Here is a 25,881-nt window from a genome sequence, read left to right on the forward strand (position 1 = left end):
AGTTTCTTTCATGTCCTAGCTTCAGAGAAAATTAATTTAATTGTTAGAGGCATGAGCTTAAAATTGCTAAAAAATATGTGACAATCATTGAGATCTACCTTTGTTTTAGTTTCTTGTGCCTCCTAGCTTGAGGGAAAATCACCTTAATTCTCAAAGAGGCATGTGCATGAACTTGTCTATAGGTATTTAACCTATAACATCCCAAGGCAACCATTTAGGACATTTTCCAAATGAACCAAATTTTCATTTTTAAAGAATACCAACAAGAAAACAAGCCCAAGACAAGGCACCAAACATGCATAATGAGTGCTGTGTCAGGGGCAATAGACATACCAAACATCATCATCATTGCTTTGAGAAAAGTAGCACAAATAGAAGACTTAACTATGCTTTGTGACAAGTCACCAAGGTAGGGATAAAAAACAAGGCATGGAAAAGAGGCAGGATCACAAAAACTCTTGGAATTCATGTCCTCTATAGCCCATCCTCTAAAAACCATTGGGATATGGCAACCAAGAAAGTCCAAAACTGCCTTAAGCTAAATTCTTTGTGACAAGTCATTAGACTTCCCACAAGTCTGAATACTTATGTATGGCATTGAGTTTGCTCAAGTCTAATCTCTTAAACAATGCAAAAATGCATCAAATTTTCATCAAGTCTGAGCCCTTATATTTGGTATCAACATTGTCCCAAGTTTGGGAACTAAAATTGGTTATTGGGAAAGTCCATTATCTAAAACTGTGCAATGTGCTTGCTTTTGGTACCTAAAAATTGCTATTAGACAAGCTCCAAGTTTGGTACCTTAAATGGGCTATCTGAGTTTCCCCAATTTCAATATCTAAAATAGGGTACTAGACTACTACCACAAGCTCAATGCCAAAGATAGAGAGTATCACACTTGCCAATAGCTTGATGCCCAAGGCAATCTAGAGAACATTAAGGCATAATAGAACAATAGAAACACAATTTCAATTTATATAGAACAAGTAACGAGAATTTCAAGTTCATTTATTCTCAAGATTAATAAAGATAAGAAAAGAACCCATGGTTTTAGAGTCACAACAATTTCAATACATCAGTAGCTTATTTGGGGTTAGGGAACTGATGAGGAATTATCATATAAAGACATTCTAACTTATTTACCTAACACAAAATCATGCATTGAGTTCATTCCTTCATAGACATAACAATGACATTAAAAGGCACATAATTCCAAATAAATTATTAAGTTTTAATGTTGTAGCTTGTTTCTTACTTCCCAATACCAATTATAGGGCTTAGAAATGTACAAAGAATTGTATTATTATGTCAACAAATTTCAAACAATAAGTGATATCTCTAAGATAGTTTGATAATTTGATAAAGTTAAAAATGGTTGCCACACACACTTTAGTTATTTAAAATGTGTTGTTCTCAGCTCAACAGTGATAAAATTGAAATGACATTGCTCCATTTTAATATGCAAGAATTGATAAAAATCTACAGGAAAGAAGATTAAATTCAGAAATGACTCAACTTGATAGCAGGGATTGATGACTTTAGAGGATAAGGGACCATCACAGTAGTGTCTAACACTATAAAGTTTGCAAACAAATCAAAGCATAGGATAGAGAGTATCTTCTAATCCTGTCATATCTAGCACATTTCTCCTAAAAGTAACTGATATACCACATAGTTGAATATATTGAAACCTCACTGAGTCTATATACATATATCAAGTAAGACTTGGGAAACCAAATAAGAGAAGGCGTAAGACAAAACATTCATCAAGACTGAAAAATATCATCTCAAAAAGACTCTGAAAAAGCGTAATCAAATAAAAATAGATTGCACCCAATTTGCCCATTTTTTTCTAGGCAGCCCTAGTCCATTTCTAGATTCTATACATAACATGCCCACTAGCCATAGAATAATAGGGGCCCACTCTAGAGGATAGGGCATAGAATGGTAGGGGTCTGGTGAATATGACTGTGCCCTACTATTATTTTCTTTGTTTCCACCCAATCAACATCATAGTGGGTGAAGCCTCAACCAGAGACAAAGACAGGAGAGGAATTTAGTACAAGGAGACTATCATTTAGTGTACAGTCAGAAGCATGACATATTAAACATTCAGCCAATTAATCCAATCCATTTGTAGTAGCAGATATAAGATCATTAAAAAGAACAATAACAAGAATCAAAAGGTATATCAGGAGTGGGTATTCATCCACATAGTAAGGATCATAGCATCAAGTTGCAAATATAGGAAAGACACTCTATTGAGAATTATAATTCCTATCTTGGAATTAAGGAACAAATAATCTTTGAAAGAGAGCCAACAATCATAGGGGTCATTACAGTGGCAAAGTCTTTAAGATTATTTGTCATAGTTTCTTTAGCTGCAAGATAACACTCCTATCATAGACCACAAAGATTGCAATTTGCACATTTTAGACATATTTGAAATAGGAAGGATTAAATTTCAATACAAGATCTCTTTAGTTTCTGAAATGCATATATTACCATAAATCTATCTAATAGTAATATTAACTATTCATTACTAATACTGAACTACAAAGGAATAAGGTAAAAGAACACAAGTATTTTTTTCCAAAGATCTTATACATCTATATAGGGTCATCACAGGGGTCATTATAGTGGTAAAGTCTTAAAGATTATTTGTCATAGTTTCATCAGTTGTAACATAACACTCCTGTCATAGACCACAAAGATTGTAATTTGCACATTTCAAACATATCTAAAATATGAAGGATTAAACTTCAATACAAGATCTCTTTAGTTTCTAAAATGCATATATTACCATAAATCTGTCTAATAGTAATATTAACTATTGATTACTAATACTAAACTACAAAGGAATAAGGTAAAAGAACACAAGTATTTTGTTCCAAAGATCTTAGATATCTATATAGGTATCCTCCTTTGATTTTTGTTTTTTAGGTATCCTCTTTGAATTCTTAAGAGCATATTTTACAAATGGTTTAGGTTATGCAATCAATTGGCTTCCTCAGTCCAACATTTTTCTTGACTCAACTGAGCCATATCAATTCTCCAGCAATGGCAGTTTTATGCATGACATGCAACCAAGTATGTGATCGATATAAAACAACATCTTGATCTAAATATTTGAATGTATCAATAGATAGTTAAAATGTATGTGTGTCTTTATAGAATCTAAATTTGGTTGATTTCTTTTTGTGCATGATTCATGATGATCATTGACTTGGTCTTTGATGCAAGGATGTGATGCCTTTTCTTAGTTTGGACTTGTTAGCAAGAATTACTTGTTAATTCATATGGATTTGCTAACAAGAATTACTTGTTAATTCATGCTATGTTGGCCTTGATGACTACTACATTAATCAGTCTTTGTCACCTTTCAATTGTGTGTTTACCAAAGGATTTGATTCAAGAAAGTGACTAAGCTCAGTAAAAAGAGAAACATACATCAAATGAAGTATAAAGTTTTAGTTTTATGGTTATTTGTGATAGTTATGACATTTTATGATATTATATTTGCATATAAATCTATAGTGTTATGTTTTGATCAAGATCTAGAAGGATGTTCTACATGTTTGATAAATTTTCTATGCACTCCTTGATATTTGTTTTCTATTTTCCATGCATTTTCAAGCATTTTACTATAGAATTATAATGTTTTTGTCTAGAATATTCATTCTGGACCATGAATATAGTTTTAGAGATTTCCTGATTCTTTTCATCTCATGATGGTTGGTGGCCTCTGTAGCTTCTAGGGGTTCCTCTATTTTTATGGTACAATGAAGTGTCAAAGATCCCAAAGTCTCCACTCGACATGTTTTCTTCACTTAATACTAAGGCAGTACTAGCATATAATTTCCTACAAAAAAAGTGATAGATTAACTACACTGATGTGTATACACGATCCATTGCAAGTTAGCTATGTGAAATTGGGTGCTTCTGTTGGGGAGTATCTTATGCTTGCTTGGGTTTATTCATATTCACACTTATATTGCTAGAAGCAGGTCAAGCAACCTAATAACTGGGTTTTAAGCTTATGTATTTTGCCATTAGACTTTGTTTGCTCTATTTGTGTGCTTGATCTTGGTCTTTGTCCTATTGTTGGAAGGTAATGGAAGGAGAGGTTATATATAGAGCATTTGATTGTAGATGTCCAAGCATTTGACTCTGGATGTTCAATTATTGTGAAGAGAGGAAAATGATTCTCAATTTAGATTATATAGTTTACACCATTACAAATTGATTCCCTTCAAATGTGTGCTTAATTTTTTATATAAAATCATTGCTCTAATGGAGTAGAATATTTAATATAATATCATCTACAATATACCTAGTTTTAATTTTTTTTTTTTTAGGGCTTTCCAGCTTGCCTATTTCTTTTCTTCCCATGATGCTTGCTAACCTTTGTAGTTTTTAGGGGTTCCTCTATCTTTCTATTATCACGAAGTGTCATTGACCCCCAAGTCTCCACTTGTGTACATGTGTTTCCACTTCATTACGACAGATAGTACAACCATAATATTTCATAGAGTGATAAATAAATTGAAATTTCATACAATTTTTTGCATACTTGCAAGACAACATTTCTCATTTGAGGTCTGGTCTCTAGATCAACTACAATATTGTATATATTTGATCCTATTGCAAGTCAACAACATGAAATTTGGTAGTTTACTTTTATGAAGGTCTTTCAAACATTCTTATGCTTGCCTAGGTTTATTGATATTCACATTTTTATTGCTAGAAGAAGAAGGTAAGACAACCTAATAATTGGCTTTTAAGTGCTATTTCTTTTTGCTTGCTTTGGGTATTTTAGTGTTGTTGATCTTCATCTTTATCCTATAGCTAGAAATATCATTCAGGGAGGAATAGGAAGAGATTTTAATCATGGAGGCTTTAGATAGATGATGAATAGGTAAATATTATTTGACCACTAAAGTTCTACATAATAGCTTCTCTACTAGAAATTTTTTTGGGGTTGATCTCTATAAGTGTGGGTCTTATAATTTTATTTTCAAGAATTAGATCAACTTCCTATTCTCTAATTGGGAACATATTCTTTGGTGTATCCTTTTGCATTTCATAGCTTGAGTTAGGTCACTGTAAAGTTCCATTCAAATTAACTAGATTGTGTCACTGTGAAGTTCCTGCCAAGTGTTGACTGATACTTTTGTTATATTTTTGTTTGTTAAAGTTAATCTACTTTCAGCCTGGATACTTAAAATTGTGGGATCCTAATAGTTTTACAGTTCTTCTAGTTATATAGTTCTTCTAGATCATGTGGACATGGTTTGCATTCTTATGTGAGATGTTTATATGAAATTATGAATGTTCTTTTGAAAAATGATCAAGCCAACTTAACTCCATGTACGTTGAGCTTTAGATTTTCTTATATTATAATGTGTCAAATATTTGAGAGGTGAATGTTCTATTGGTCTAGGGGTGAATTGAAAAGTTTCCATAGAATGAAATGATTCACCCAAAAAATTAATATTTTACTATGATAATTATTTTTTGTTCGCTAATGTATATAATTTTTGTGGTTTCAAAACAACACAATTCGCCTAAATTTTACACATTGTTCGAAAGATGATGATTGATTCACCAATGAAAGTTATAATTTTTTCTTTGTAAACTAAATTTTTTGCCACAAAAATTAAATTTTTTTGTCAGGTGTTTTACACCTTTCACCAAATTTTTTACACCATTTCTAAAGGGGGGGTTTCTTAAAGTATACACTGATCTCCATGTCCATTCTATTCAACTTCTAATTTGCAAGTAACAACTAGTTCATGATGTCCAGCTAATTCATTGTGAATTTCATTATTCCTTCTAACTCTTCTTTTGTCTTTTTTTCTCTTCCATGACTTCACATAGTCTTATTGATTGAATTTCTTGCTCTCTTTTTAGCTTTCTTACTTCTTCTTTAAGTGTACCATTCTTTTCTAATAGTTCTCTGATTGCCTCATTAACTTCATCTAAATTTCTTTTTGAATGAATGTCCTCAATTCTTTCTTCAATGTAGAGTTTATTATTCATCTATAGTACACGATCTTTTCTTCTTTTCAAGGACCAAGATAGTTTGTTCTTTGCTTTCTTAAGTTGCCCAATAGCCAATTCCAAATCTAGCTTTTCATTATCAATAGCCTTATCAAGTATGAATACATCCATAGCCTTTGATCTTTCCTCAAGCTATTAAATTTTTTCTTCTATGAGAACCACAAAGATCTGATATCAATTGTTGGAAATGTATGATAGGCTAAATTACTGAGAGCGGAGGGGTGAATCAATAACTATTAAAACATAATCTTTATTTACCAATTAATCCTTCATGAATATTCTAATCTAATTTCATACATGAAAAACTGAATGCATTAAAACATTCATAACACTTTGATACACAATAGGGTGACCCAGAAACCTTCCAAATATAAAGTAAGATTAGGGTGGGGATGATACCCACAAGCTTTAGTACTACAATATAGAGTTTTCCTATTAAGGCTCACAATGATCACTTCTGATGACCTACCCTATTAAGAGAAATCAGGACTGCTAGGTCCACCTTGCAAAAGGATTTACAAACATACAATGAAGTATGCACTCAATAAAGAGATTTAAAAAAAGATTGTTAAGTCTACCTTGTCAAAGGATTTAACTATTCCACCTATTAGGATGAACCAGTGGATGATCTCTGATCTACAACATCACTTGTTGAATGAGATTCCTTTGAGTGTAATGATCACCTTGTTGTGATAGATAAATCTTTGTTGCTCCTTATATTGTTGTAGCATTTTACTTCACACTTATGTGCTTTTTATAATTCAATGATACCTCTTTTGGATGTGATTCAATACATTACATATATACCAATCCAATTTACAAATTAGAAAAGTTGGTTACAATACAAGTTTCACCAAAATACAAAAAGTTGTCCTAACTGCAAGTACTTAGGTTTTGAAGACAAACTTGGCAAGGTTCTAATACTTGGCAACCATTGTCAATGCTTTGCATCATCATGCACTTAGTAGACGTAGAAACTTGGCTCATACTAATCACTTCCAAGTAGTCTAAGCTCAGTCTGAACTGGTGACTTGGTGAATACTATGAAACTCAACATATAAACTAAATGACTTGATTCACACTGCATAACTCAATCAAAACTATCACTACAAGCTTGGTATAAACTAAATCACTTGGTTGACATTGCATAGCTCAATCAACATTGGATTCACACTACTAAACTAAAAACTTAGTAACCATTGTAGAACTTAGTTTGCACTGAAAAAATTGGTAAGCATTATGAAGCTTAATTTACACTAATAATTACCAACTTGGTACAAATTTCTTAGTACAAATTGAATGATATCCTTGGTACTTGATAGTAACTATAGAGCTTGGTAGAGCCTAAATTACTTGGTTAACATGGAGAACTATACAATAAGCTTGGTAGCTATTAGTTATCTGATTAAGTGTGTGTCACTAATAAAAAAACTTGACTAAAATGTCAATAGGGAGAAGATCTGCATTGAAGCATTCATCATCTTCTTCATTAATGCATAGTTACATCCATGTAATGATGATGGGATTATGATATATTGGTCACAAAGTGTGAAAATACCCTACATTCCTAGTTCATGATCTACAATACATTTACATATTATCTTTACTGACAAAGGTTTCAAGAAAGATCTATTCTAACACTGATCTTGTCTTTCAATCATTTACATTTACATTTCTCATTTATGGCTAATTTTTTAACCTAGGGCTTGACCAAGAAAATCCCTCATCTAAACCAACAAAAACCCTTCTTTTCTATGTTTATCTACAGAATATCAATCAAAGATTATAAATCTAAAACCTACTCCTTTGGATCTTTCTAGAGAAGTTTGATGTAGAGTCATTGAACTACATCAACTAGGTCATAAGATGTCCTTACAAGTCAACCTAATCCTTGAATGCCCTTTTTCTAGGATATTTATAGGTTTGTACCTTTTGTCATTTCATTCTAAGATCCACAAGCAGACATTCAAAAAATAGTTCAAATCCATGATTTTTGGAGCTAAAGTACATCTTCCTCTATGCATTTCAAGGCGAGTCTTTCATATTTTGTTTTCCTTCATATCTTTACCTGAGATCTATATCTTAATTGGGATAATTGTACACATATAGCATATAGATTTTTATTATTTAAGAAATTGGTTCAATTTCACATTCACATTATCCTATTAAGGGCCAAAGAGTACATTTCCTTGTATTTCATTCCCCTTTATAATCTTAATTTATTATTTGCCCCCCTCTTCCTTTGGGTTCTAGCTAATCTAATTTGGATCATAAGTGGAGTCATATTTGAAAATTCCCCTCTTTACCTCACATGAATATTTGATTGGTTTAGTGCCCTAGAAAAGAAGAGACCTAGAACCCTATTATATTTTCTTCCTTTTCCCCCTAAACAACTATCTCCTAAGAGTTATACTAGAACATTTGAGGGAGTATTGACTCTACTTTCCATAGTTGGACAAGGGATTTTTATGGAGTGTATTTTGTTTGAAAGTAAAGTACACCAATACAAATTAGAGGGGGGAGAGGGTGAATTAGTTATATTCTTAATTACATTTAATTTATTAAATCCAACTTGAATAATCAACAAAGTGAATAATGCCAATAGATAGAACATACACAATGACACAATAATTTGTTAACGAGGGAAAACTTAGTGGGTATGGTACCCACAAAATGATGTACTACTATAAAAGTTCCCTATAAGAGGATATAACCCTTTTAGGATCCAATTACATACAATTAGTATATATTTTTTGCATTTTAGGAGACTTTGAATCCTAATAAAAATATTCTATCCCTGTTAAGAGCAATAAGGAAGATAATTGAACCCATTGTTCAGAATAGTTACACAAAAAAAATTCTCCCTTACAATACAATTTTTTTGAAGTTCTATGATCAATCTCATCATCATCTTCTACTCTACAATGATCAAATTTGGATCCTCTAACCACATTCATATCAATACAATTTAATGTCATGCTTAAAACCAAGTAAATAACATTTCCTTTATTTTTTTTCCTACTAAATAATTGAGTTGTCTTGTGAGGGATTTCCAAATATACAAAGTGTAATAGAGGATCTCAATATGACATTACAATTAAGTTCCACACACTGTAGTACACTTTGCAACTTTATAAATAAATCTTATCACAAGAGTCAATAGTCAGTGAACATGTCACATGTTACACTTTAATAACCTCTAAAGAATGAACTCTAGAATTTGTATCATAAACATGTCTTCAACCATGATGTAATATTTTTTACCTTCATTCTATCTCACTTAAAAGACACAACTACAATACCAGTAAATCATTTCTTGCATACTGGCCTACAACTAGTCTTCAAAAAATTAATTGTAACTCATCTGAACCTTCATAGTAACATGAGAGAACATATATATAGCATCTGAATAGATCCATGAACACTAATCTAATCCTACATAGCTTAAATCTTCATACTCAAACCTTGTTGATCAAATATGGCTTTGTGATGTGCTAAAACACTATCCATCACATACCACAGTATATATCTTGACATCATTGATAAATCAAGGCATGAATGCAATACATAAGAAGTAAATCTAAGTTCCAACCACTCAGGAATATCCCCAATATGCTAACAATATTCCCCTTTGTTATATAATAAAAAATATGCTAACAATGTCCCCATTTAGCATTAATGGTAACATATGATGAAAATCCATCAATGCAACTAACATAAATATGAATGACTTCAATATTCTTATAATTACTCTCCCTTGAAGATGTTACTTTTCCATATATATACATGTGTTACTCTCCCCCATACATATATAACATTTTCATATGTTACTCTCCCTAATTGATATCAATGACACATTTGCCACTATACCAATGTAAAAATCTAAAGTTCTTGTACATTCTCAATTCAATCTACAAATGCCAAGTTCCAACATAAATTTTTGTACTAAAAAATTACACAAGTGTTTCTAAATATAACTTTGTCCAAAACAATTATTGTTCACCCATAGGAGTAGAATCAAGCATCTAGCCCAGAATGAATAATCTTCTCATTATACTAGATTGATTTCAATATTTACATCAATTACTCTTAAATAGTTTGGGGGATTATCCAAAGCATACTTCTAAGCTACAAAAATGTTTCCTTATCCAAATGTTTATTTAAGATATTTGCTATTTGTTCCTTTATACTAATATACTCTAATCTAATTTCCTTTTCAACAAATTTCTCTCTCAGAAAATGATACTTTGTAGCAATGTGTTTTGTCTTTGAATGTAAAACTATATTCTTTGACATGCTTACTATACTTGAGTTATCACAATGAATGATAGTAGGTTCAAGAAACTCAATATATGTCCAATATTTGCTTCATCCAAATGATCTCATTACAATTATTTACTACATTAATAAATTTTCTTCTATTGTAGATTGTGAAATGTAGTCCTATTTATTTCTTAGCCAAGAAGAAAATATTCCTCCCAATAATGATATAACACCACTAGTAGTCTTCTTGTCATCCACATTAATTTCCCAATATGCATCAATGTATCCACATAGAGATAAATCATGTGATTTATCTCTAGATGTTCAAAAAGGATTTGTGTGTAATATTTCATCACCTTTACATTGTCCCATTTTCTCAATTCACTAACTTCGATCTCTTGGCCAATTTGAACATCATTTTGACTTATTTATCAAAATTATCTAAACATCTTTTGATATATTCTTCATCATTTTCAACCCTTTTTAATAAAATGTAGATCATCTTAGAATCAATTCAGAATTATTCCAGTATCATCAAAATTGCTTGGAATCAACCCTAATCAATCACCATCATATGTCCTTTAGGAATTGTTACACCCTTTAGTGCCTTATCAATAATCATTAATATATGTCATGTTTCCTTGTCATATTATCATTTCATTATTTGATCCTTAGCATTGGTATATCCCACAATGTCTTGTCATCATTTCTCATTAGTTTGATCCTTGACATTATTGAGTCCTTCAATGTCTAATCATGTCCTTATTCAATCAATTTAATAACATTGATTGTGCTCATTGAAGTTACTATGATCAATCATATCAATCAAATTAAATCAACCTATGATATTTAAAATTTTCATCAAATGTCATATTTCATCAATCCTTGTCATGTGTCCTTGACAAGTCATCAATTTGTGTCATTCATCTAGCATCATTTATTTCATCTATTCAATCATTAATTTGATTGTATTTCTATATCATTACATTTGATGTGAATTTTCATCATGATCCTTCAATAGCTTTATCTTTCATGTATTACATCATTTTGACCAATCAATATATTAATTTTTCCTATAGGAGTGAATAACCCATAGTCTACTCCTATATCTTGATCATTTAATTTCATCTCCTCTTATCAATTATTCCTCATTACTAATTGTTACCCACCTAAAATCCTCATACATGTTTCTCAAATCTTTTGATGACTTTTCCTTTCACCTGAGTTTGAACTTGAACCTTGAACCCATTCAAGTTCAAAGTTCAAAGTTCAATTGATCTTGGTCTTATTGGGATAGTTTGTTTGGATCATTTTATTTCCTTTCTTTGAACTTGAACTCTTAAATAATAAATTTTAAAGTTCAAGTTTCATTCTCTATGTCCATATGTTTTCTAGGCCTAATGAGATCAATGTTATTAGTCAAATTTTGGCATTATTTGAAATTTAACTTTGAACGATAATTTGTTCAAGTTCATAATTTTCTAGTCATTTTCTACTTTCCTATGACAATGTTGATTTCATACGCCAGATTTCCTATAATTATTAGCATTGAACTTGAACCTTTGAACCTCATAGTGGTTCAAGAGTTCATTTTATTAGCCCAAAATATTCATTGAAGGTGACAAATGTCAGTGTAGAGATTTGCCAAAATCTTTCTAAAATGTTTGAAGTGACACATTGTAATGAATAATTGGTATGAAGGGTGGCAAAAATATTTGTTACGTGCAAGAGAAAATTCACTCATTAATGATTAAATATTCCTGTCAAATTGGTATTTTTCATATTAAATCATTATGCAATCACCTATTTAAGGTTGTTATAGTCTACCTTTCTATTTCATTATGCTAACTACTAAATGAGGTAAGCTTTCATACTTTCTATGGAGTCGTAAGTGAGTTGCAACATAAATTGTTTGTGGAAGTGCCTTGTCATTTCTTCTTCACGGTGAGTCATGTATCCAATTTCCTTGTTGGTTACTATTAGAATTCCTACTTTAAGTGGAATAGCCCTATTAGACCTTTTAATTTCCATTTGTTCTTACTATTTTAAAAAGGGATTTGTTTTTGTTGTTTATCTTTTATGGTTACGTCTCACCCAAAATTACCTAAAGAAAATCTTACCACTTCCCTTACCTTTTTTCTACTAAATCTTAAAAGAAACTTTCTTAGTTGATGAGGAAATTAACAAGCTACTGAATAGGTTTTCAAAGCCAAAACTTGGGTCCATTGCATAAAAGATAGCCAAGAGTGGATTGTCCCAGGCTGCAAGTTTATCATAAATAGTTCTTTTCCTGGAGCTTGTTATAGAATCAAAAAAAGGTATGATGCCACCCATATGTGTATTAGTACATATCTAGGTGAAGTTATATTTTATGTGAATAGGGTCACAATCATGGGTACCTTAAATATTCCACCACCTAAATAATATGAAGCCTAGACTATTCACCTTTCAAATGCCAAATTCACATTAGATCCAAACATATTCCACAATGTCATTGCCAAAAATTGGTTACCAAAGCCAGAGAAAGGAGTTTCCATTTTTCCTTATTTGCTAACAAGAGAACATATGATATGTGAAATAAAAGATGAAATTACCCTTCTAAATAGAGTTAAAGGAAACAAGCATGCTTTCCACTGGGAAAATTGGATGTATTTCTTTGTTCAAGCCATCCTAAGTGATGGGAAGTATATTGACTAGGTATAAATCATAGTTGAACGATTGCTTGATGAACTTTCCCAAGTATTTGTAGTTTCTATATTTTACATAAGCTCATACTTGTTCTACATCTTGGCATGCTAAAAGAATGGGTTTGACTACCTCATGCTTTATGGGTAGATGACATGCCCATATATGAGTATTTCTCTTCCTCATAGAAAGAAAAGAATCAGGATAATTTCAAAAGGGTGCAGGATACTTTCCTTGTTGAACCAGTGTTTAAAATACAAGAAAAAGAACAGAAGAGATTGACTAAAGAGGCAATGCAATTCATATCCATATATGGTAGTTTCTTTACCTAGTTCTCTAAATTTAAATACATCTGAGTTGGTGTATATGAATGAAGGCATCTTAAGTTTCCTAGATATCACTTAGATCATTATTTTTTAATTGAAGTTTGTAGATAGGTAGTAGAAGTGGAGAAATTTTTTAAGGTAAAGAAGGGTTTTGGTTCTACTTTTCCCATAGAACATGGTCACTATTGGTGCAAAACTATCCAAGATGATTGTGACCTGGAACACAAATTAAAGATAATGAATCTAGAAACCTATACTACCCATTCTTGCTTTGATAAAAAAGATTTTTCTTAATCACATTTCAAGTTACATCCTGTATTCTCACATGTTCCTCATTGAGAAGATTTATGGGCTGATTGTGCAAATGACTATGAGGTAACAAAGAGATGGTGGTCTAGGCTCACTTTGAAACATATGAAGGAATATAAACTCCATATGAACATAAAATGTGTGAAAGAAGATAAAGATGAATAAGTGGTCAAACCTTTCTATATATCCCAAGTTGTAGCTTTTCCCTTGCTAGAAATATATTGTGATTCACCCAAGGAAGATAACTTGCAAGCTAGGACATACCTAGTCATTAAAATAACTAAAAACTAGCTAAAAGAGAAAACCAAGTCTAGGATGGGTAATTCAGGGCAACCTCTAAAAGAGGATTTAATCATCTCTAATTCATCTCCACCTATTTGTAGTATTGATAAAGGTGTCACCTTTTACCTTGCAAGTATTTTGAACCTTGAAGCTGAAGTTGAACCCAAAGTTCAAAGTTTAGTTCAACCTTCAAGTTTAGCAAGGTGAACCCACTCTTATGCCAAGAGAGGAAGAATCCCAAAGAGCTATTGTAGAAGATACTAATATGGACCCAATTGAAGTTGAAGTTGTGGTTGAATCTTCAAGAGAAGGAATACAAGAAGTCATGGATCAAGGTGGTTAGCAAAGGTAAGGGCAATGCTATAGGTTCAATGATTACTAGATCATTTTGTCCCCTATTTTAAATAATCCTTCATCCACGGGTACTACTCCCATGCCAAATTGGTTTGACTTTTTGGTAAACAAGAAAAGAAGTATAGTTTTAGTAAACATCTTAGTGGAGGAAATGGTCAAGAAGTGTTTGGGAAAAATTTGTAAAGAAAAAAAGCCAAAGATGGAAACCATACTATAGGTTGATAAGTAGATAGGGGACTAAGTTTTTGATATGTATAAACCTTCTAAAAATAAAAATTTGGATAACATCAAACCCCAAGATTACACTATAGAGAAAAAATTTCTCAAACTAGCCTCCAAAGCTATAGATATAAAAATCATAGATGTAGGACATGCTAAGGTCACCAATTGCATTTGGAAAGATTGGAAGGAGAAGAAAGAATTGAAGCAATCTATCCATCTACTAGGAGAATACATTCATACCTTATAGAGTGCTGAAGTTGAATGTCAACCTCAATCCATTTCCATGGTTAATGTGACTTCCCCAACTAACTAGAAATTCATTGATGAAGTGAAAAGAGATAGATTAGTCTCTTGGGTATTTGATGAATGACTTGAATTTGTGGTTTCCAACAAGATTAGCTACATTATCTAGTTAGCTAAAAAAAAGAAAGATAAAAGATGAAAAATTAATGATCAATTTGGAATCGAAGCTTGGTTCTTGGACCAAAGAATAGGAGAAATGGGATGATGTTATATCTCTCATTACTAAAGACCAAGAGTATAGGATGGATAAGTTTATGATAAAAAATAATTTAGGCATAGATGCAAACTTCTTGTATGTCTCTAGAGAAAATTGGGAATGGAGGAACATGGTTATTTACCAATGCCTATATGAATGTTCAGAACTTGTTAAAGAGATAAATTGTGTGAACTAGATTCTAGAAAATAATGTGAAATACATGGACATTGAAATATTTTGGGCAACAAAGATCAACCTAATAAGAATCCAAAGGAAATTGACGCAAATTTTCAAGATAAATTATGAGCTCTAAAGGAAATTAAGAGGTCTATGCTATCAATTTTACTATCATTGCTCAAATATATTAAATGATTATAATCAACAATGATCATCTTACAATGCAAAATAAAAAGTTGGAACATACTTGTCAAGTTATCACTATCTAGCAGGTGAGTACTAAATAGTTGGGAATCCTATAGTAGAAAGAGATCATTGACTTCAGAGTTGCCTATGCTGAATGGAAAGATGCAGGAGGCAACACATCTATCAAACAAGGATAGTAGGCTAATCTAGTCAATGCCACAGGAGCTTAGCTTAGAACTAGGTCTTTGACTAGTTAATGTTATAGTTATCTAAGTTATTTTAATTGTATTCTATGTTAATGTTATCAACTCAATTTAAATTTATTTTTATAAATATTTTGTAAATTATGCATGGCTATATATTGTAAGAATTGTAATGATTTTGGTATCGATACTCTGGTAATTCTGCTACAAGAACATAATTTTTTAAGGCAAGTTTAGACTGAACCATTTTGTGGTGTCATTTACTTGAATGAAGAAATAGAAACATAACCTCTTTTTGATCCTTATAATACATCATTTGTTACTTAAGATCATATCATTTTGGGTAATCTTGATTCATTTCTTAAGGAATGATTTCTTAGTTCTAATAAATGATTGTGTGCTCTATTCTATAAATGGTCCTAAATCAATCCTATTCAGTCAGATCAATCTCTTTTTTCTTAAGATACATATCATTCATTTAATAAGTCTTTTGGCTTAACATTGAACATAAATAACAATACTTTTACATGGATATAGAAAAATATTTTCATTGCCTTAGTTCTTATAGGTAAAAATATCACATCTTGTTCAATACTTTTGAAATTAAAGAGATTATTGTTTATCGTTTAAGGAGGGAGTTATGCCTCAAAACACGAAGAGTTTTATTGAGAGAACTCAATTGTGATGATATTTTTTCTTGTCATTTAATTTTCATATCTCATTTGTGAGAAGGAAAAAATAATCACTAAAAGTTTTTAGCAACTTCATTAGGGGATATTTTAGGGTTAAACATGGTTACAAAGAATGGTCTTGCCACATGTAGACATTTTTCCTATTCTTCAACCAAGACTAGGATTTGACAATACTCAAGAGGATATTTTTTCAGATCTTAATGCCCAAGCCTGGAAATTCAAAACCAATATAGAACAGTTCTTGCAAGTTAGTTAAGTGCTTGAATGAGAAGAAGAATGGGAAGAATTAATTAGAGGAGTACATGTTTTTCAACAAGAAGTCATGGTTGAAAGATTGGCCCAACAACCACATTAATATAAGAAGCCCAAATTATATCAACATTTTTCCCAAATTTTAAACAAATTGGTCGGTGGTAAATATACCTAGAGTGAAGAGAGGAAGAGATTTTTAGATCAATCCTTTGAGTTTGTGAAAAGTCAAAATTTTGCCTCTGATCTTACTAAAAGGAAGAAAAGGTTGGTTAAATGTAAAAGTAGACCAACCTCTCCTAAAAACCCAGCTCCTATTGTTGTAATTTTGCAAGCCTTACTTTTACCAAGGACATTAATTCCTACTTGTTTTAATGTCCAACCTTTGAACCTTATTTTACCTCACATGGCCACAAACCCTTGGGGTGCCCAAGGTCCCCTCAACTTGGGACCTAACCTTGATCCTCTCCTAAAGGGAGCAAGGGATTTCTTACCCAAATTTAGTGGCAACAAAAAGAAATTTATAGATGAGCACTTGAATGCCTTCAACACTGCCTGCAAATTCCTTGCAGTGCCAACATAAAATATGGATGTGAGGTTATTTGTACAAACCTTGACTAATGTTGTTGTAGACCGGTTCCATCACCTCATAAATGAAACAATTACTAATTGGGCATCCATGCAAAATGTGTTTTAATCAAGGATCAAATCAATAGATTGTGAACACACTCTCCTATTGCAATTGATGCAACTTAAGAAAGAAGTGGAGGAACCAATGCATGATTTTGTACAAAAAATTAATTAGATACTACATAAAATTCCCTCCACTAAAAGACCTAATGCTAAAAATCTTAAAGGCTACTTTATAAATGCATTGCCACCACATATCAACTTTTACTTGAGGAGGGACAAAGTAGCTAATATAGATGTTACTCAGAGATTAGTTGTCCAATTAGAATATGATCTCCTAGCTACTAGGAAATGGAGAAGAAAGATGTAGGTTTAGAGTTCACAACCATCTTCTTCAAGTCAAACTGATCCCTTGGTTTAAAGGTTTTTGAATGATGTAGTGACAATGAAAAGATAGATGTCTAAGGTCAATACTCCTTATCAAGAAATTCTAAGGAAATATATTAATACAGTTATAGCTAGAAGACAACCTAATATGCTACCACCCAATCAAAAATTATTAATTGAAGGCACTTTAGATATTAAAAAAAAATGTGCATTTTTCACTCCACTGATGATCAAGACAATTTTTCTTGTCCAAAGACGATTCATTATAATGAATTGAATGCTAATAGAGAGAAAATAGAAGAGATACTGGTTGATGAAGACTCAAGAGGCCTGGTGAATCTATAAATTATTTCCTAAAATATGTGTTTGATTATGATACTGTAGGAAATATTTTAGTCACTCTAGAATATCCTTCATGTTTGGTACTTACAAGGGATCAAAGAGGAAGAAAAACTCTTGATGATTCTTCCACCTCTACTCCAACTAGGAAGTGGAAGAACTTTCATAATCAATCAAAGAAAGTTCTTAATACTCTGAAGACTTTTTTACCTAAGGTAAAACTTTTAAAAATAAAATATTTTGAATCTTCTTTTGATATTGTTGAATTTTATAAATCTTCCAAAATTTAAATTTCTATGGTTGATTATTTGTGCTCTAATCTTGGTGAGTTAGATAAACTGATAGAATTTGTCAAAGACTCAAAATAGTCTCATTCACCCACATTAACCAATGAGGTGTTTAGTTCCAAATCACATGAAAATAATAAAGATAAAGTATAAACTCAAGATACACCTATCATTAATAAGCATGCCTCTTTCTATGTATCTTTGTTTATCCATGATCACAAATTGAATAATTGCATCATAGACTCAGGAGCTTCACACAATATCATGCCATCCTCAATATCCAAGGCCCTAGACTTACCTATGACAAAAAATTTGAAAAATGTTATGCAATGGAATCTAAACAAGTTTATTTTGTAGGCTAGATTAAATATGCTCAAGTTTCTCTAGCCAAGTTTCCTGAGAAGAGAGTCATGCTAACCATCCTAGTCACATACATTCTAGCCAGCTATAAAATGCTATTGAACCAATTTTTTTGTAAAGACTTAGGAGAAGAAGTTAAAATGGAATGGTCATAAAAAACCATACCAATTGGTAGAAAAATGGTAGTTTTGAAGATTGAGTCCAAAGCCAAATACATATTATTTCCATTAGAAGATTCTAGATCCCATATCTTATATGAAGATATAGATGTTCCAATTATATTATCTTTTTAGAGTAAGATGTAGTTTAATTTTAAGAATTAACTAATGAAGGTGTGTGGATGGTAGTTGCACCTCAGTTGGCTCAGGAATAGGGGTCATGCTCATATCCCCTGTCTAGCCAGCTTAATACCTCAGTAATAAAGGATTGGACATCCTTCCACATTGACTCCATGATTAGATAGAATCATGTGTTTTCCTAAGAATAACATACTGACTTCATTTTATTTTGTCAACCTAGGAGTGTAAGTTTGAGAGGGTGGTTGAAAAGTATATGCTATGGTTCTCTTTATGTCATTACAATTAAAATAGAAAGGAAATGTTGAAGGAGACTTAAGCGAGGAACTAGAATGACATCTTATCTTAGAGCTTAGAGTAATGTTATAAACAGTAAATCTATCTATGCACCTATTTTGTAGGAACAATTCAATGATTCTATTTTCAATGGCTATAGGAACAACATAAGTCTACCTTACAAAGAAACAAACAAGGAAATGAAATCTATTCTAACAAAGCAGTTCACTCACCAAGTGGCCCCCCTGGATGAGTGAACAAAAAGGACAATCAAGATAGAAGATGGAAACTTAAAATTTGTATTCTATTCATTTACAATAAGAAATTACATCTGATTAAAAATAAGATCACACAATGCTGTTATGAAAATTGATCTATCTATCTTTCTCTAGTCAAAACTTCTTTCAAAGCTACAATGGGTGTTATTTTATAGGATAACTACAACAACTTCCTACTTCTATGATCACTCCATCAATGAGGATCAATTATAAATTCATAAAGTTTGCAACATAAATATCATTAACTACAATTTAACTTATCTAGGAATATAGCAAGTTGAGGGAGCTATATTCATGCATTGCCATAACATAAATCACACAATAATAAAAACATCAATCCATCAAGGTATCAGGTTGGTTACCTACTAAAAAATATACTGATCCTCCATCATTGGGTGACAAAGTTTATGTTTGTGGTGTTCACCCATTTTGGAGTTGGACAACAACAACTTTGATAAGATGCAAAAAATGTCAATTAATTGCAGCTCCTTTTCCTATTGGTCCAGACAAAATGCGTACTTGGATTGAGAAGATTTATCTTGTATTTGGTGTTGAACCCCAAGGTTTGGAGGAAAGGAGGAACAAATAGGAAAATTTTTAAAAGATTATCTTGATTTGGTAGATGGTAAATCTATCTTTTTCATGGGAGATAATCTGCTAGAAGCATCTCATCTACTTGTGTTGATTCATCAATCTAGCCAACTCTGACTTAGAATTGAAATACTAACTTTGAATATACACGAAAAGTACCTATAAAACATTGAATGCATACAACTTTCACATACATATATATTTATTTCATCATCAATGTTAGAAAAGGTATAATGTTTGAACTATCACTCTTTGCAAATCCTATGGCTACAGGAAGGAATCTACCCAAACATAGCATGGATGAGGAAACATTTATTAGCATGAAATATTCCTTCATTATACCATAAAAGTCCTTAGATTTAAGAAAAAAAAGAATATCTAAACTATCTATACTTCAATCTTCATGTCTTAACATATATATAATATATTCATAAAAACATAAGTTTCTTTGCTTAAACTATAGAGTCATAAAATGTTTTTGTAAAATAACTGTCTAAAAAAAAGATAAAAGGTTCTCAAAATAATGGCCTTTTAGAGGCTCATCATTCACCCCAATTGATCTGTTATTGTTCCCCATCAATCATGAATTTCTTGATCTAGGCCCACACTCTCAAGTCACTAGGTGTCCTCTCTCTTGGCTCATTCTTCACATAATCAAAGTAACCATAATTTGTCTTGAGCCTCTTCCAATGCCAAACTTTATCAGTCATGTCATGATCTTCTACATTATCATTTGCTGCTAGTAGTGGTTGTAGGAGAACTGGGGGTTGATACCTTAATGGAAACCAATTTTTGCATTGATTTCTCCCCAAGTCAATATGCCAAGGAATCCTAAATGTAGCAAGAGTCAAGTTTTGTGGAGAATGGGGTTCTCTTATTTTTAGATCATGTAGCATTCTAATCCATCATTTCCTTGAGGCAATAATTATTGTCTCTACATCTTGGGATGAGTGTTGTTCCCAGTCTATAAGGCTGATTCTTTGACTGAACACACCTTACCAAGTCATGTAGGATTTCCCAAATGGAAATCCAATCTAGATATGTCCATCTAGAATGTTGAACTTTTGATCTCATGAACAATGGTGTTGTCATTTCACTCTCGATGTAAGGTGTAGCTTGATGTTCTCTTCTTATTTTATTTTGTATCCATGACATCACTACTCTTAACTACACATCCCCTACATACAGCACTGGATTCCACTCTGTGTTTTAATAGATACTACCAGATTATGAAGATACAATTCACATAGTAAATTTTTCAAAGCCATAAGAATAGATCAAAATGTATCATAAAGCTCATGTGGGCTAGAAACAGAGGGATTAAGATTTTCCACAATTCTAGTCAATTTATAATTTTCAAATTGCTCTTTAAGAAATAAGGCATATACTAGCGATGATGTCCTACATCCCATTAATTCAAGAATAGATACTATGATCTACTCAATTCTTCTCTTCAAGACTTCATTTTGATCAGAACTTTGTTTCAACTAGTAACTTTGCTCATTAATAACATGTTTTATTTTTTCTTTCTCCAATTTCCATTGAGATCTCTCCCATAATAATTGTTGAAACAAATTAATTCTTGCAGACAAAGGTGTAGATAAATTGGGTGGTAGTAATGGAACTTGATTAAAGAAGTCTACCCATTTAGGTGTCAAATGGGGAGCATTCTCCTTTTCTTATGACAACTATTGTCACCACATTTGCTTCCCTACTAGATTCAGTAGCTATTGTAGCTAACGTGTCTAAACCTTCTTGATCTAGCTTTTCTATTACTTCCTTAACAATTTTGGGTCTAAATTTTGGATAATCCTCTGAAGAAAATTCTATAGAATTTTTGCCAATATCTTGCATATCAAGGTTTTCTTCAAACTGCTCAGATATTTCAAGCTCACTAGACTCCTTATCACTGTAAATTATGTGCATAAAAGTGTCACACTTCTATAAACCATTATTCTTGAGAGAACCCATGGAAGAGGGAGTATCAAGAGGGAGCTTGTAGCTCTCTATCTATGATGTGCAAAGGCTATGAGATGATGAATCTCAAATAAACCAAACTATGCAACCTTTGCAAGGTGCACCACAGAATGAGAGATTCAAAGAGTAGAGGCAAGAGTGCCAATATTCAAGAATCTAGAATAAAATGAAATGCAAATGCAAGCTATTCTAAATGAAATGCAAACCAAAAAAGAGAACTAAGCTAAAGCATAAGTGAAACTAAGCTAAAGCATACATGAAACTAAGCTAAAAAGTATATCATAATGTAAGTAGAATGAGAGCTAAGCTAAAATGCAAAAATGCAAGAATGCTCCCAGTCTCCAAAATCACCAAGAAAACCTGTAGCATAACAATACCATGAGAGACTAATATTTTTTGAATGAGGAGAGTGCCCTCCCTTTTAAATAAAAATGGATGGTAGAGATTAATAGGCAAAAGAGGAATAATCAAGGGAGGAGAATACATCTTGAGTGATCCATGTGCACAAGCATCTCAACCAATCACAATTAATGATTTAATTTTGAGAGGGTTTGAAATGTGTGGAGGAGAATTAAAGTTATTTTTAATATAGAAGATTCCTCTCACATAGAAAATTGTGCATTCATGTGTAGACAAAAATACCTTTTCTTTTATTTCTAAAATAGGAATAATGATTTGTGTGTGCACACTTAGTATAAGAGATGAGTGGGGAATTTTATTTAATTAAAAGGGGAACATGTTCTTTTAATTAAACATGAACTTGGGATAAAGTGGTCATACCATAAGTTATAATCGAATAAATAGATTTTTAAGGATTTGATTAAAAATAACCATTAGATTTATGCAAAAATGCTAGAAAGGGGGCTTATAGTCTAGATGACCATTTTTAGTTAATTACATAAATAAGCAAGAGTTGACACTACAGTCAACTTCAAGTTGTGGATTTGGGAAATTGCATTTTTTTTCACTAGGTTCATTTTGCTACAATTTTTCTTCTAGAGAGGACTCCTTTTCACATTCAGAAAACTCAAGGGTAACTATGGGAATAGAGGCTTCAAGAACCATACTCTCATAGAATTTCACACTTAGCCTCATGCGTGGTGTTGAAAAACATGGAGCATTCTTCTATTTCCTCTTGCTTATAGGTATTTCCACCATAGGTGTTTCAGGATGTTTTTCTAGATGTTCCTCCTCTTGAGAGTGTAGGGTTTCCTTAATGTTACTCTCCTCATCTAGTTGTTGTTCTAACCTTTTTTCTTTAGGCTCCACAATTTTACCTTTATCTTTCTTAATGGGGGACCTATTCTTAGCAAATGATGAGGCCTTAGGGGCACTAGCAACTTCTACATTTTTTCTTCTCTTTTTGCTAGCAATGGAGGGTTCAACTTTGTAAATCCTCTTCTTAGTCAGTTTGGAACTAGAGGAAGAGGCTTCAAGAGCATTTTTAGCTCTAGGAATAACTTTACAAAAACTAGTGGATGTTCTTTCCCTACATCCAACACCCTAGCCTCTAGGGCCAACCAACCTAGGCTCTACCTCTTTTAACTACAAGAACTCCTTTCATGACCCAATTACTTGCTTATTCAATTCCATTTCTACAATTAATTTTATAAAGCAATGGTGAGAGATGAACTAATCCTTTCCTAATTGCACTAAAGAAGCTTGCTTCTTAACAATGTTAAATAGGAAATTTGGAAGGTTTACCTATCTATATTCATGTCATAGGTAAGCCAAAATCTTGAAATGTAGGGCATGCAGGTATGTGTAATGTCCTTCACATGTAAAGCACTGGATGATAAACACTACTACCTGAATAAGCTCCATTGGCAAGGATAATGTAGAAGTACCCTATTTCTTATCAATGTCTAATGGAGGGTTCTAGTGAACACTAAATTGTGCCCTAGTTGTCCTTAGGTCAAACTCTTTCTCCCAAATTTTTCCTTCCTAGGGAAACCTAGTGACCTCAGCTACCACCTCCTCCTCTATGAACTCAATTCATAGGCCTTTAACTACTACAATTCCATCCTTTAAAGTGCTGATGAATTGAGGAGTAACCTCTTCATAAAATCCTTTTAAACTAAGATAATAATCCAACCATCTCATTCTTCTAAACATTTCACAACTCACTGCATCACCCAAAAGAACCTAGTGTTCAATTGGTTTGTTCCTCTAGAAACCTCTACCTATGGTTGATTCTAGCTAAATTAAGGCAAAAACTATGATGTTTCAGAGGTTGGTGAATCAAAGTTTGTAATATTAAAACACTCATACTAGTTAATTTAGAAAAAATAGTGTGTACTTGGGGAGTTTAATGTACAATATCTCATAATATCCTTCTTGCATCAAATTTCATAATTTTCACTTGTACACAGGTTTATCACTCAAACACATTGTAAATTATCATTAAAACTTAAGCAACTACTTTCAATGTCCTTAATTTCATAATGATGCAATCACAAAAGGACAAGTCATCAACATGTGACATTAAGCAGATCATTATAACTTCTCATAAGAAAATTTGAAATGGTCAGAGCTTTGGTGAATAGGAATTTGGAATGAGGAAACTTAGCAATACAGACTAACCCCAGAGGGACACAAAATTGGTTAGTGACAATCTCGATAGGATTAGTAGGGTTTAGACATAGTTTGTGATGGATCCCTAGAAGAAGAAGACAAACTATTGAGATCCTGCTCCATGAAATGTAGGGACGGGAATGTTGTTTTTGTTCCTCTACCCAACTATCATATTCACAAAAGGGACCCACTACTGGAAAGGAATTTCTCAGAGGGTGTGGATAAGAATGCAAATGTTTGCAGTGTAGAGGACTAGACAAAGGAGAAGTTGGTAGTTGATCAATGAAAGTGGTCTTCTTTGTTTGGGAGAAATCCTGGAGGAAAATCTTGTTTCCCTTCGGTTACATCAAAATCCTTTTGCGAAAAAGGTGAGTTTAAAATATTTATATTGGATTCAATTGTTAATTTTTCTATCTCGATAATGGATTTTACTCTAGTTGGAAAATTTATGGGGGTTAGTCCTGATATTAATGCATTGAAAATATGATCAAAAGGAAATGGGTTCTCCGTGGTCAAGTGGATATTGCACTTATGATGAATGGATTCTTTTCCTTTTTTTTACCTATAAGGAAGATTTAAAAATGGTAAGTATGTGGTGGACCTTTGTCATTTGGTAATAGTACTCTTATGATTAAAAAATGAGAACCCAATATGAATTTTTCTGATGCCTTCTTCCTAACTACTCCAATTTGGGTTAGGCTTCTTCGCTTACCCCTAGAGTTCTAGCATGAAGAAATCTTTAAGGGGATAGCTAGATCTTATTGTGAACTTTGAGCTATTGACAATGGTATGACTTCAAAATCAAAACTTTAGTATGCTAGAATCTATGTGAAAGTCGCTCATTTGAAGAACCTTCCCTAGAAGGTGGAACTGAATTCAAAACTTTGTAAAAAAATATAAGAGATAATTTTTGAAGATCTTCCAAATTATTGTTTTGTTTATAAAAAATAGGGCCATTAGGTGAAAAGTTGTCCTTTGAAAATAAAAAATCAACCTAAGTTGGTAAAAGTGGAAAAAAAAGAAAGAAATTAAGATCCAAAAAAGGGTATGAAAACCTAAAGTGATGCTTGAGAAGGTGATTGAGGGTAAAGATATCCTAGATAATCAAGATTCAAGAAAGAAAATGGAAGTATAGGAGAATTTAACTATGCAGGTAAAAGAGAAGAATGTAGATCCAATGAATTAGTTGCTTATTTATAAAAAAAAAGAGCTAGAATGGGAAGATTTAGAAGAATTAGAAGAGATAGAGGAAGGAAAAATTGTTGAGGAAAGGAGTCATATTTTGACTTTAGAGAACACAATTTATTGAATCTCATGTTCAATTGCCTCCCCTTTGTCAAGAGATTATATCCATTGAGAATGTGCTTGAATCCAAA

Source organism: Cupressus sempervirens, chromosome 8 (assembly GCF_028749045.1).
Source record: "Cupressus sempervirens isolate cs-2001-9-10 chromosome 8, ASM2874904v1, whole genome shotgun sequence".
Taxonomy (NCBI): domain Eukaryota; kingdom Viridiplantae; phylum Streptophyta; class Pinopsida; order Cupressales; family Cupressaceae; genus Cupressus; species Cupressus sempervirens.